A 16,263-nucleotide genomic window follows, 5' to 3' on the forward strand; every position below is an offset into this window, starting at 1 on the left:
ACGTTGTGAAAATCACACTCAAGATGAGAACAGTAGTCCGATGAATAATAATACAAATAGCCGTCCTTCGTTTTAAGCGTTTAGCCTTTTTCTTACTTTTCTGTTTATCTTCCTGATTTTTCGGTCTTGATTCCTATATATGCATTTTATTCCGTGATGCCATCTTCATGTCACATCTTAAATGTTGAGGAGACATTAACTCGGCACGTAAGCCGTCAATATCCGAACGTGGCCGGCTTAGTCATTTTAATACGAAGCCAGCGAATACATTACCAGATAACAGGAATGTAATGTTATGTCGCTTTGGCTGTGATTACAGCGCAGTACCTCGTCCACTGTGGCAGGCAATGCCAATGGTTAAAAGATTATTACTATTCTTATTCTTATTCTTATTCTTATTCTTATTCTTATTATTATTATTATTATTATTATTATTATTATTATTATTAATTGATCTAAGTGACGGCGGGTCGCTTGATCGATGTTATGTTTATAAAAATAAAATCAATTAGATTGAGAAAATGTGAGTCACAGCTGAAATTATAAAAAAAGATACAAAGGAATGTTAACTAAGAAAATAAAAGTATACAAAGTTCTGGAGGAATTTTAGTTTACGTAAACGAAATAGCTATATGTTTACGTCAGCATTCGGGTTTTTGGACACGTGATGATGACGTGATGATGACGTGATGATACGTAGATTTGAGTAGACTTTAATCAGTCCTTAGCTGAACGCCGGGGAAAAAATGGACGAGACAGCCAAGATGTGAAGCACGCTACCCCCGTAAAGGATTCCGCTCGAAAGTCCCTCCAATTTTCCGAGTTCGACAAGATACACCCGAAGAAGGTCGTAGGTTAAATCGACAGAAAAGTTGTTAAAATCCCACTCAAGATGAGAACAGTAGTCGGATGAATCCAAATAATACGAATAACCAATTCTCATCTCAAAAATTCAGAAACGGCAGAAAGGGATTTCCTTTAAAATAGATTGTTTGTTGTGATGTAATGTTTTAGCTTAAAATTGCGATGACGTTTGTATGTTCTATGAATCGGTAGAAATAACGGACGCATCTTCAGAGTATTCGTTCATGTTCCGTTTTATTCAACTTCCGTTTTTGTTTGCTCGTTTCATTATAACACAATTCTTTTGCGTCGCTTACGAAAACGAAAAAGGGATAATGAAAAAGGATGATTGCTTCTTTGTTTTCGGGGTTTCATGTTCTGCTTCATTACAATTTACGCTCGGCGCCCCAGAAAAAAAAAATATTCACATATTCATAGAAATGCACACCACCAAACCCATCCTTCCATACAACCGCACGCGCGCGAGCATGCGCCCTATTGACAAGAGCAAGGTAATCTAATTGAATCTTTGTTTTTTTTTGTTTTTTCCTTTGTTTTTGGGGTTTTTCAATTTTTTTGTAATTTTAGGTAGGCGAGTATTTCTCAGCGGAGAAACCAGCTTTCTAATTTAACAGGAACTGAAGTAGAGGTTTACAAGTGTCTATTGTTTATTTTTCATTTTGTTTTGCGATTTTCGGTTCTCATTAAATTAACCCGCCAATGAGAATACGAAAACGCAATACATCACCTATTATATTTACTTAAAAAACAAACAAACACATATATGCGCATATATATATATATGCATAACACATTAGCACAGATGCACACACATATACAAACACACACATATATGTACACGCATACACGTATATATGTTAATGTGGACATTTTTGCCTCAATTATATTTCACCCTTTATTCATACAAATCCTTTAATTTACAAGCTCGATGTAATTACAGAGCATATAACAAACTAATGACAAAAGTCCATATTCCAAAATTTCAAGATGTTGATCATCTTATCGTTTATTTCTTTAAGTACATTGGCATGCGCAATTCATTACAGCACCTATTTCGTAGCACAGAATTATTTATGTAATTATTATAACATTTCTTGAATTTATTCTGCTCTTAACTAATCAGAAGGCAAAGCATTCATCAATTTTTAAAGAAAATAAAGGAATAAAGGCATGATTACAAAATCCGAAAATTGGGAGAAGCGTTGCAATTATTTTTTTTTCATTTTGTTACGCCATCAATGATTGACATAATAATTATATGAATGATTCTGCGCTACGAGACAGATGCTGCCAAGAGTTGTGTATGGCAAGATGGTCAACACCCTGAAATTTAGAATGTAGACTTTTGTCATTTATATATATATATATATATATATATATATATATAACATTTCAGCCCGGTGTTGCCCGGGTGTTTTGAGGTGTATGTTAAGCAAAAAAAAAAGCGGTTAATTTTTTTTTAACTTTGACCCCTATTATGACCCTTTAAAATTTATTGTTTTGAGCTCAAATCAAGTTATTAAGTTAGATCCATGTCCAAGGAACCTATATCTAAATTTTCAAGTGTTGAGACCCAAAATTGTCGGAGGAGTTTGGTAGAGTTCTCAAAAGTACAAATCGCTGAACTTTGACCCCTTAACAGCCAAATTTATGGCCGAAACCCGATCACATAGATTTTACCAGGACCCTCTATGTCAAATTTCGATTCTATAAACTTAAAATTGGTAAAGTTATTGCGTAGGGAAATATACACACACAGACACACAGACACGTTCACTTTTATAGATATACTAGCAATGGTTTTTTGGGGGTGTATGCTGTGTGTAAGATGGTCAACACCCTAAAATATAGAATATAGAATTTGTCATTTATATATATATATATATATATATATATATATATATATATATATATATAAATGACAAATATATATATATATATAAATGACAAATATATATATATATATATATATATATATATATATATATATATATATATATATACTACCATTTCAGCCCGGCGTTGCCCGGGTGTTTTGAGGTGTATGTTGAGCAAAAAAAAGGTCAATATTTTTAACTTTGACCCCAAATCTGACCCCTTAAAATTTATTGTTTAGGGCGTAAATAAAGTTAGTTAGTTAGATCCATGTCCAAGGAACCTATATTTAAAAGTCATGTGTTTAGACCCACAATTGTAGGAGGAGTTTGGTAGAGTTCTCAAAGGTCAAATCGTTGAACTTTGACGCCTTAATCGCCAAATTTATGGCCGAAAACCAATCACATCGATTTTCCCAAATCTCAGTACCCAGTATATCAAATTTCAAATCTGTAGGCTTAAAATTGACAGAGTTATTGCGTAAGAAAATGTACACAGACACACACACACACTTTCACTTATATATATATATATATATATATATATATATATATATATATATATATATATATATATATACGGGATACGTTCAAAATGTAAAGACTCCTATTATTTATTCTGTCCGAATGGATGAGAGGGAATTTGAAATTGCATTGTTATGACGACTGAACTAATGACCTGAAAGTTTCATATATATATATATATATATATATATATATATATATATATATATATATATATATATATATGAAATAAAATGGAGGTGGAAGGACCTGGATACTCAACGTTTCGCCCGATTTATGCGGGCTTCTTCAAGAGGGATGGTCTTGAAGAAGCCTGCATAAATCGGGCGAAACGTTGAGTATCCAAGTCCTTCCACCTCTATTTTATTTCATATCGTCGGATTTAATCCAGCTCAACAATCATATATATATATATATATATATATATATATATATATATATATATATATATATATATATATATATATATATTGCAGATGTTAATGGCGTGAGTAAGAAAACAACCCCTGTCATTATCGTGCGTTAGATACATAGATGCGTCACGGAATGCCTCCATGCAGAAAACATTGAACAGATTAACACTCACAGGTACCTGTTAAACGTTTTCGAAACTGATGCAGTTTATGTCCGCACAGTAAGGAGATGTGTTCGTCGAGTTCAGTATTGCGGCAAATATGTAACTGACAGACTGCACCTTTCTGTTTTCGAGCGAACCAAATGTGTATTGAGAACGGTAGTGATTATATAAAAATAAGCAATTTTGCAGCACAAACGTCTACTCATTTAAAGTGTATTACTTCCAGCTTCGTAGTCCTTCAACGTTTTAGTTGTAGAGTAAAGAAATAAGAGGATTGAAGATTGTGATCGACTCTCGTGTATATATTTTCGGTTTATATTCATTTTGTGTCAATAAGTTATCCAAAGTCAACCGACTCTTTTCTGCATTAACACGTTACTTCTAAATGAGATACTCTTTTCTGTATCAATAATTTACTTCTAAATAAGATACTCCTTTCTTTATGTACACTTTACTTCTAAATTACATCTTTTTTCGGTATCAACAATTTACTTCTAAATGAAATGCTCCTTTCTTTATGAATACTTTACTTCCAAATGAGATACTCCTTTTTATTAACATTTTACTTCTAAATGAGATACTCCTTTCCGCGTTTACACTTTACTTCTGAATAAGATATACCTTTCCGAATTAACGCTACACTTTCAACTAGGATACTCCTTTCTGTATTAACACTTTATTTCTAAAGGAGATTATCCTCTCTGTATTAACAGTTAACTTTCAAATGAGATACTCCTTTCTGTATAAAAATGAGATGTGTAGATACTTTAATGACCAATTCTACCTCTCTAACATGTCCATTAACCCCCCCACACACACACACACAGGATTAAGAGTTAGTATAGAAGTAAAGAACATTAATTAATTTTCCTCTCCTGAATTTACCAGTTATATATCTTATATTAGGGCTTTTTTGTAGGGTTTTGTTCTTGCCGAATTCTAGGACAAGAATCCATAGAGTCTGGTGGAATATTCCGCTAAATGATGTTTTATAAAGTAACATTAATGGAAGTTGCATTATTATTTTTTAAACTAGTGTGTACCCTTTTCTATGATATCTAGTTTGTTGTGTTTCGACCCGACACTTTGAACTCACACGAAAAAGAAACACGAATACAAGTCGGAGAACAATAAAAAAAGTGTATTTAACACAAACATAAAATACAAACGTAAAATAAGTCAGTTGCAAAACAATTGCGTTTGCGGCTTTTTAAGAAGTCCAAAAAAGTTATTTTAACGTCTTTAGTAACGGATCCTTTCAAGTTAAGAAGTAGAGAGATGGAACAATACGGCTGTTCTCCACTGATGTTTGTACGAAAGAGGTCGCTTAAAGGGAGTCTTTAGTCCAGCTTAATAAATAGGTTGCCGTTATTGGATGATGAGCGGCACCTTTGGCCAATGAGACAGGGCTTTATTTAAATTGTAGGGAAAGGGAAATAAAATGAAAAGGGAGGTAAATCTAGTTTTTTTTTTATAAGTTTGGGCTTTAAACACTTGTCCTTTTTTTTTAGCATTTCGTAAGGATTTACGTGTAACGTGACACAGACGTGGCAAAAACAAAGCAGATAACCAAAAAAAAAAAAATTAAAACATGTGACGTCTCTTTCTTTTATCGACGATTAGTATTTTATGCCGCAGAAATCAGAAGTAAAAGGGGCATTTTTTAAGAATATTTGGTGCGTTTGTGAGGGAAATGTTATTCCTTTTAGTCGCGTGCAAGCGACTCTATAAGTCACTCCGTCGGTCGGTCGGTCGGTCGGTCTGTCGGTCGGTCTGTCGATCTGTCCGTAACACTTTTGTGCTTGGCCTTTTTGGTTAAGATCAAAGGTCTGTTGTGAATAGATGCCGTCCTTAGCTTTTTAAGCTTTTCTTAACCTTTTACCTAAGATTAAAGTGTAGTATCTGTTCCGGCAGATACTGCAAGCAAAGACCATATGTGGAGGCACTACCACATATAAGACCTTGGTCAATGTAGGGGCAACCCTTCAGACCAATTGTCACTATCCAGCTCCCCTATTCCCCAGGGAGTTGGTCCCCATTTCCCCTTCACTCCTCACGTTAAAAATCTGCCTTGTGCCTAATTTGCTCGGTGGGGGGGGGCAAATAAACGCAGTATCTGTTCCGGCAGATACTGCAAGCAACGACCCTATGTGGGGGAAATCTCACATATAAGACCTTGGTCAATGTAGGGGCAACCCTTCATACCAATTGTCACTATACAGCTCCCCTACTCCCCGGGGAGTTGGTCCACATTTCCCCTTCACTCCTCACATTAACAATTGGCCTTGTGCCTAATTTGCTCGGTGAGGGAGCAAATAAATACCCTTTTCTTGGCCTTTTGACAAAGATCAAAGTGTAGTATCTGTCCTACAACATGCTGTACTTATGTTTGTAACTTTGTGCTATAATGTGGGGGATCACATTTCTGTATTAATTTAATGTAAAATAATCAACCACTTTACAACTAGTCATTCTCAAAGCCATTAATGTCATTTTCCATATCATTCAAGTTGTTTTTGAAGAATTCCAGTTATTTTTGTAAGCATTTAAGTCATTCCTAAGCTCATTCAATTCATCCTTAAGTTCATTAAAATCATTTAAAGTACTTTTTTTATTATTTATTTAAGTCATTTAAGCCCATTTTTCGGTGTTTGAGAATTGCATGTCAATCCTACAATCACGCATTCATTCATTACACGAGAGCACGCGACTAATGGCTATCGGCCTTGTTTTTTTTTTACGAACGTGATCGTTAGGATTAAAAGATGTGGAGCGGTTATGACGAAAAAAAATTTTTTTGTTATTTTTTTATGGGACAATAATCGCACCACATCATTTTATTGCTAGCGACTAATTGTGTTTAAAACAATTATGTTTGGCGTTAGAAACGCACGATATGTTAAAAAATATTTCACTTGCAAAAATATCGGAACGTTTACAGTATTGAAATCGGAAAATGTGTGCCTATTTTCCATTGCCAAAAAATGAGTCTTTTAATTGTTGTTTTTCATTTGAATGTTTTAAAAGAAAGATATTCCACTGCTGGTAGTAATGATAAAATAATAACTATTTATATATAAAAGTAAGAGTAAAACTAAAATCTAGAGATCATCTTCCACAATAATATAATCAGGAAATAATAACACCTTTATTGTTAGATATTTAGAGATAAAAGACTAAATTTTCAATCGGTAATTGTATCGAAATCGGGAATTTAGTATGGAATGTAGATTTGCATCGAAATCGAGAAAAATACTGGAATCGTCTCATCACTAATATATATATATATATATATATAGTCATCAACATACAGTACTGTTTCGCTGTTTCACAGCTCATCAGTGCGGCTAGACAAGCAACTGCCTCAAGCCAAGATGGAAACCCAGTCGTCAAAACGACAGCCGGAGTTTCTAACCGTTGCGCTATACGAGTGCTACTTAGCGGGCAGTGAATTTACAATGTTTTGACATTGTCCAAAGTACCTTAGCTCAATTTTTTTTACACAAAGATCATCGCTTCATACGCTAATGGTACTTTGTATATCATTTCGCAAATGCTCAATCTAAATATATATATATATATATATATATATATATAAAATATATATAAAAAAATATAAAATAGGGGCATCTTCTTCCAATTTCGGGATTTCCTTGGATTTTACTGGTACAAATGGAAATTCTTTTAAGTTTCTTGAAGTTTTACATTTGGATTTTACCGTCACTGGATTTTTTATCTTCCACCAGAATATCCATTCATGTGTAATCACGTTTTTCTTTACCATATTCCCTTTGCTTAACTTATTTTGTTTTCAAGATCTTTGACTTACTTGTTGCTTCATCAAATACTTCTGCATGCAAAATCCGATCCCGCATTTTGCTAATTCCTACCCTCTAACGAGAAGGAGAGTATTTCTTCGAAACTCCGCGGATTAAGGACTATCCATTTATCTAGTGTTTCCTTTTCAGATTAAATATGTTTTTAACGCATTTCAAAGTGTTTTTTTACATATTTTATTAACTGTTTGTCCATATATATATATATATATATATATATATATATATATATATATATATATAAAGTTATAAAATGTATATGGCGATTAAGCTACACTGAATGTTTCATCCACTCTAGGATTCTTAAGCCTGAAGAATCCTAGAGTGGATGAAACGAGGAATATTCAGTGTAGCTTAATCGCCATATACATTTCATAACTTATTACCTAGCTCTACCTACGTATTGAGCACTTTTGAAGTAAATACTTTAAGTTTAAGCATAAATCTATACTTTCGTATGTCAATTTTATGTGAGTAAATGAAGTAGTTATATATATATATATATATATATATACATATATATATATATACATACATACATATATATATATATATATATATATATATATATATATATATATATATATATATAATCGACTGATTGCCTTTTCTAGTCCGGAACCCTCAACGGTGCACTCATAGGAATTTTCACATGCTTCCTCGCAGTTAATTTGGCAATAATACATTATTGTTTGCGTTGCAATCTAGAGAACTGTTTATTTCATAAAGGACAACTGAAAGCATAGCATAAACAGTTTAAGGATATTTTTTATCCGGTCATTTCTGGTTAAATATTTTGGAAATAACCATATATGTAAAATATCTAAATAAACATGTCTTTAAATATTACATGCAATCCATGCATAAAAGTAAATAACCGGCTTACAGATATTCTTATTTTTATTTATTTTTTTTTTGTATTTAAAGGCTTTCTGAAAATGAATAGTCAATAACTTGGAACTTTGTTCATAAAGGACACGAAACCGGCTCTCACCGTTTAGTTACTGTTTTTCCTTACTTTGTAATGGCTCGAATAAGTAAATATGCGTCATTGCCACGGATTCCACACCTTCATCTTTGCTCTCGTATCCCTGTCTGCCTAATTGGCACAGATGTGGTGGTTGTCAGATAAATCCCTGAGCAACCGCAATTTAGAATGACCTGCCGGAACTATCAAGCCCACAAGTAGTTCGGCACCGGCGTTTGATTCAGGAGTGGTTAACCATTTTCTGCGATCTGGTCCGGGATCGACGAAACCAGACAGCGATGATTCGAGATGCAGTTTATGCTCTTTACGGGGAAGCTGGTCTAATCCGATCAGGATCATAGGCGCTACAAGTTCAAGTAAGCTTTCTCCTGGAACAATCCCAAATACAACAAAACATATCTTTCAATGACGTCATATCCCTCTTAACATAACAATTCGAGGATTTTGAATCTTGGTTTGCTAACATTGTTGTTGTTATTGTCGCTGATGTTATTGTTCATGATGATGATGATAATGTTATTTAACAATAAATAATTTTATTTTTTTGTTTCTGTTTTTCTTTATAGGTAAGTTGACAGCAGCTGTAAAACTTGTGATTCTAAACCAGTGCTGATGATCTCAGAAGGTACGATAAGAAACATTGCAACGCAGCCGCATGCAGTCGTCTGGTTCAAACAACCATGGTACCAGTTTTTATGTATTATAAACTAGTTTGGGTTCCCGGGCGTTTGGAGGTGTGTGTTGAGCAAAAAATTAAAAAATGGAGGACAAGAACGTAAAATGAAAACGTGACGGCTTTGCTGTTGTGTCCATTCCCAAACTGGAAGTGACGAAGTCTTAACGAAGTCTTAAGTTAAGGCTAGTTGACCGACAAGAATGGATGACTTTCGAAAATATCTGCGAAAAAAGCGAATCCTCTTTGTAGAAAAGTGGCCAGTTGATGATGAAGGAGTTCATTTTTTAGCCAATTTTTCGATATTTGTCGTCCGAAGGGTCGAGCTTCAAAACGATACCAATTTCGTGCAAATCTCTCGAAGGTTTTAGGCAGACATGCATACATACGTACATGCATTTAAACAGACAGTAGAGATGATATCGCAGGAATCCGAATATTCTATTTTTAACGTTGCTTTCCACGATATTATTTACTCGAAATTCTTTCTAGAAAGACATAAGGTACTTGCCAATATCCTAAGTAAAAGTGAGTTTTGCGGTACTATATAGATTTGAACTCGGAACACTCAGGTCGTCAATCCGTGTCGTTAACCAGTTGACCTCCGTCACCTTCCTGCACTGTTAGCAAAATGACATATCGTTGTGCTACTGTTGAAACTTTTGCCATGTATACGTAAATCAGTATTAAAATAATTTGTCAGCATGTATGTTAACTGTAGAATGTATTTGTGCTACATGAATGTATACTGTACTAACACTTGCTTGGAATGTTTTTAAATTAAACCAACTTCAAGGCATTTACAGGGCATAAATATTGATGCAGTCATAGAGTATGTCATATATCTTCCACCAAAATGTAACATATTTCATTACGTTTTATTTAAGACAAGCAGGCCCCGTTTCCCGACGTTGCCCGGATTAATATAGGAGAATGCTATTTAAGATAAAGAAATAAAAATACTTAGTATTTTTATCGAAATAAACTTTTATTTGTTTCTATGAGGCAACCTCTGACAATTAATGTGATAAAAGAATTTACCTCACAGGAGTTTCATGATATAATAAATTGAAAGCTAGTATTATTCCTTTGTAAATTCATTGAGGTAAGTAGATTCGCTGGTAGTAAACCATAAACGCTATTTTAACTAACTATATCCCAAAAATTTCACACATTAAGAGCTGGTGTTATGAAAGGCCAGGTAAAAAGCGAAACTAATTACATCCGTTTCCGCCTGTCGTTCTTGGTAAGTGTCTGAACCAGGGATATTTTTAAAGTTTAAAATGTAAAAATTTTCTAAACATACACCATATAGTCGAAGAAGGAACCTCTATTTCACAGCAACCTTGACTCTTGGATTTCCCTTATCCCCTCCTAAAGATAGCAGAGGTTTTTGTTCTTAAAAATGTATGGCCGTCCTAGTATTTTTGACACGGATATTCATTTTCTTTAAACTGTTCAAAAGACCGTAAATGACAAAGTTTTCTCTGATTCTCTCTCCTCTGATCTTGAGCGCGTGGTACAGTGGGGGAAGAGATGGCTGGTTGCTTTTAATGCATCTAAAACCAAGCTCCTATATTTACATCATCAACGCTCTGATCCCAATCTGGCATCAATTGAAATGGATGGCTCTCGTCTAAGGGAAACTCCATGTTTTGACAAGCTTCTAGGCTTGACCTTTACTCCTGACCTGAAATGGAACACGTACATCAAGTCAGTTGCCAAAGTCGCTGGAAAAATGGTAGGATCCTTCTACCGCCCCAGAAGATATCTCACTGCTGATGCAATTCTCTATCTATATAAAAGCCAAGTACGTTCAAGGATGGAGTACTGCTGCCACATCTGGGCAGGAGCTGCTAAAATCAGCCTATCCTGCCTTGACAGAGTACAAAATAGGCTTCGTGGCTTAGTGGGGTATGCCCTTTTCTCTTCCCTGAAACCTATCTCCCTCAGGATATACGTTGCGAGCCTGTCTTTGTTTTATCGTTACTTCCATAGTAAGTGCTAGTCTTAGCTCCAATTTCTGGTCCCCCCTCGCCAATCGTTCACGATAAACACCCGTCTAGCTGAAACTACAGTCAAAAAATTTCCCCACTCTTTATCTGTGCCAAAACTGAAACTTAGATTCCATGAACAAAGTTTCTTTCTTGGAAGTGCATGGCTGTTCCGCTTCTCTATTTCCCACCTGACTACAACCTGGATGTCTTCAAGTCCAACATAAACAAATTCCTGATGAACAGCCCCTTAAGTAATGCACTTTATCAAATCTCCAATACTAACGATTACTACGATACTATCCCATTGATTACTTTACACGCAATAAACCTTATCCCTGAGTGGCTTCCGGACCTTGATAAGTGGTGACTACCTTGTAAAAAAAAGCTACTGCCAACTGTTCTCAGTATAAAACGGGTTACGGTTGAATTTCTCTCGGAAATAATGCACCACAAATATAACCGATTTTTTTTTATTCATTTGCAAACTTAGGAACGCCAAATTTGCACAAAAATTCACAAATATACATTTTTTTGTTTGTTTTAAACAAAAACTGGAAACATTATGTTAGGTATTAGTTGGTTAATTTGCTTAGTAAGATAAAAATGGTCGCAGTTTAACACCGTGCCCGGGACAATTTACTTTTTTTTCTGGTGTGATTTCGACTGTTCATGCTTCTCTTTTTATGTTTCTGAAAAGAAATTTATTCATAATTAGATTCCAAAACGTTCGTTTATAAAATGTTTTAATTTTATTCTTTTTATAGGTTTAGTAAAAATGTCGGCTATACTATGTTCAGGCATCACATACGTAAGAGTAATAGATGTATTACTTATTTCATCCCTTATAAAATGATATCTGATATCAATATGCTTCGACCATTGATGAACCATAGAATTATGTGCTAATAAGATACTACTCTGATTGCCACAATGAATTATTATAGGTGTTTTACTTAGATCAGGTTTTAAAATAGATTTTAGAAGGGTGTTCAGAAAAATTGCCTCCTACGCGGAATGGGTGAGCGCCACAAATTCTGCCTCACAAGTAGAAAGGGCAATAATTTGTGGCTTTTTTAGGTTTCCAAGAGCACATAGGTCCAGTCTTTGACAGTCTAAACAATACCCCGTTATAATTTTTCTATCCTCAGAGTTACCCCAATCTGAACCCAAAAATCCTTCATAATTTAGAGGATATGTAGACTTTTCAAATATTAAAGATTGTGGTAGCAGAGCGTAGTTCCGATCTACTTAATTTATGTTAGAAAATATCTACAATACGTTTTTGCACGCCTGTACCGTTAGTCTGTTTCCCACCTGACTATAACTTCACGTCCAATATAAAATAAATTCCTGATGAACCGCCCCCTTAAGTAAGACACTTTATCAAATCTCCAATACTAACAATTACTACGATAATATCTCATTGATTACTGTACACGCAATAACACTTATCCCCGAGTGGCTTCCGAGCCTTGATAAGTGATGACTAGCTTGTAAAAAAACTACTGCAAACTGTTCTCAGTATAAAACGGGTTAATGTTGAATTGCTTTTGGAAATAACGCCCCACAGATATAACCGATATTTTTTATTTATTTGCAAACTTGAGAACGCCAACGTCTTTTGGTTAACAGCTCGCTATCCTGAGCGTAAACAAACAACTAACTATTGCCGGAGAACTAAGGCGACTACAGCGCCAGTGTGACGGCCATTTAACACCTAAAAGCCCTCGTTCAGACTGTCACCGACTCACTCGATGAGGATGCCTGAGACCGGAAGTAATGCGCCATGAAATCGCTTAATTCGATTTCAAAATCAACTTCTTCAACTCAAGACAATTAAAAGAGTGAGCCCGCATGATTTGAGAACAGAAATATTTCCCGATTCATGAATTTCTGAGACAAGGATTGCTAGTTTGAATTACTTAAATTTTTCCAACCTTATAATAGACACAGAGGGAAACGAACGAACACATATCCAAGTCTCCACTCTATAGTGGAATCAGGGACATAAATGGATGGTAACATTCAATTCAGCCAACACTAAGCTTCTTTCCTTTAATAATTTAAATAAACCTTCTCAGCCACTGATAGCCATGGCTAACGATACATTATCTGAAAGTACTCCGTTCAAACTCCACGGTTAAACGTTCACAGAAAACATGAATTGGGACAGATACATTGAGGGCAGTGCCAGGGCTGCTGCAAATTAGGTGGACTCTCCAAACCGTGCTAGAAAGTCCCTTATGCCTGAGATTATTCTGTACCTTCACAAGGCATTAATTCGCCCAGGTTTAGAGCATTGTTAACACATTTGGGCTAGTGTATCTACTACTAGTCTCTCAACTCTAACACGGTTTAAAAGAGAGTCGCCAATCTAGATGCCGCACTGTCAGCTAGGCTTATACCCCTGTTTTAATCCTTTTGTCTATCAAGTATTTTAATGGTAAGTGCTCCGATGAACTTCAAGCTCTAGTACCTTCTCGAGATAAATACCCTTAACAAACCTGAGAAGCAACTAAATTCTATTCTACCCAGAATAGATCCTTAGATGCCACAAAGCCTTCTACGTTTTTTATTCCCTCGGACTTCTAAACTTTGGTATTACGTGCCGGGTTTCTATTTCCCTGACTGACTGGCATTCATAAGTTCCAGTGTAACATAAACAGACATGCTGCTCAACTTCCTGCAACATATTTCCCGGGTAAAAGCCTTCTATATCAAAGTGGCAGTGTGTCTTGCTTGGGGTTTAAATGCAGAAAAGAAAATTACTGTTTTCATCTTGAGTGTAATTTCAAAAAACATTTCGATCCATCACACCTCTGGCCTTTTCAGGATATATCTCATCGAAATCGGTAATCTTACTGTCAAACTAGGCATATTTCTGTCGGTATAGGCATAGAATTTCAAACGTAGCCTTTATTTAATTTGCAGGGGGTAGTATGCTCTCGTTCCGTCAGACATAACTGGTTAGCAGTCCCAAGTAATTCTAAGTAAGAGCTATAAAATTATAGAGAGAGGCATACAGACATTAAGTGTCATTATAGTATGTATATATATATATATATATATATATATATATTCATATGAAAAGTATAATAATAATGATAATAAATTAATAATAAAAAATCAATAATAATAATAAATATATATAACTATACAAATAATAATAATAACAATAATAATAATAAATATATATATATATATATATATACATATATATATATATACAAAGAGACTGCAGAAATATTAATCGCCGTAGGAAGAGACACTACTAAAACAACAATACAGGAAATGAGGACACCAAAACAAACGACCCAAAAAAAACTTAGAAGAGAAAGAGTTACAGAGACGATTTATCAGCATAACAAAAGAAGACAACTATGAAAGCACTTGGATGTAGCCAGAAAAAGGATACATGAATAGAGAAACAAACTCCCCACTGACAGCTGCACAGAACAACGCAATTAGAACCAACCAAATTAAAGCTAAAATATATAAATCACTAGTAATCAGTAAATGTACATAATGTGGGCAGAGACACGAAACAATATGCCACATAATAAGTGAATGCAGCAAACTGGCAAAAAAGGAATATAAGGACAACCACGAGTACATAAGGAAGACAATGCATTGGGATCTCTGCAACATGCTGGTAAATGGTTCAAACTAAAACAAAAAAAAACAGTACAGAAAAACGAAAACAACAAAATCTTTTGGGGCATCAAGATACAAGCAAATGAACCCGCTCAAGTAAAATGACAGGTCATGATAATTAAAAAGAAGAGGAGAAACTGACAAATCGCGGATTTGACATCCCATCAAACCACAGAGACAGAAAAACGAAGCAAATATTCGAAACATAGAGAGATATAGAATCTGGAGAAACTTAATAATTGTATAAGCATTATGAACAGTCTCCCGAAAAAAATAGAAAACAAAACTAAGAGAAACCGAAATCAATGGGAAGATTGAGATCATTTAACGAGGAGTAGTGTTGAAAATAGCTAACCTCTTAAGGAAAGCCCTTGGGTGCAGAAATTAATCCGCGACGGCCACAACCTTAAACTGCACATATATAAACACCAATAGAAGTGTAACAAAAAGGCGCAACCGAGAAAAATGGTATACCAAAAGCGAAAAGGGCCTATTCCCCCTTCCCATCCTCCCTCATTTTCCTATCTCCCTTTTTCCTCTTTCGTTTCCTCCTCCTTTTCTGCTCTCTCTCTTTCTCTTCCGTTTCTCCCTCCCGTTCCTCCCCGTTTACCTTTTCCCCGCCGATTACACTTTCTATTTCGTTTCCTTTTCCACTTTCTTTTCATTTTAACTTTACATCCCCCTCCCCCCCAAAAAACTGCCGTCACCACGACTAGAACCACACAATATAGTCGAAGTTTTATCGTTATTTCCATGGCAAGTGCTCGTCCGAGCTCCAATGTCTGATCCCCGCCCTCGCCAATCCTCCATTATAAACACCCGTCTATCTGAAACCACTGTCAGTAATTTTCCCCACTCTTTATCTGGGCCTAAAACAAAACATAGATTCCATGAACATGGCTTTTTTTCTGAGAAGTACACGCCTGTGGAATACTCTTCCGTTTTCCTGTTTCCCACCTGACTACAACTTGGACGTCTTCAAGTCCAACATAAACAGCTTCCTGATTAATCGCCCCCTTAAGTAAGACACTTCATCAAATCTCCCATACCAACTATTACTACGATATTATCCCATTGATTATTGTACACAAAATAGCCCTTATCCCCGAGTGGCTTCCGGGCCTTGATAAGTGGTGATCCCTATGTAAAAAAGTGGCTTAGTGGGGGATGTCCTTTTCTCTTCCCTGCAACCTCTCTCCCACAGAAGAGACGTTGCGAGCCTATCTTTGTTTTATCGTTATTTCATGGCAAGTGCTCATCTGAGCTCCAATCTCT

The 16,263-nt window shown here is 35.3% G+C and overlaps 1 protein-coding gene across 2 annotated transcripts in view; it reads left to right on the top strand.

Moving 5' to 3' along the window:
* LOC145293743 (follistatin-related protein 5-like) overlaps positions 1-16,263 on the top strand; it is a 622,029-nt gene that overhangs the window by 177,902 nt on the left and 427,864 nt on the right. The gene's annotated exons all lie outside the window — the stretch shown is intronic.

This window comes from Euprymna scolopes, chromosome 15, assembly GCF_053919585.1.
Source record: "Euprymna scolopes isolate OS-2025 chromosome 15, ASM5391958v1, whole genome shotgun sequence".
Taxonomy (NCBI): Eukaryota; Metazoa; Mollusca; class Cephalopoda; order Sepiida; family Sepiolidae; genus Euprymna; species Euprymna scolopes.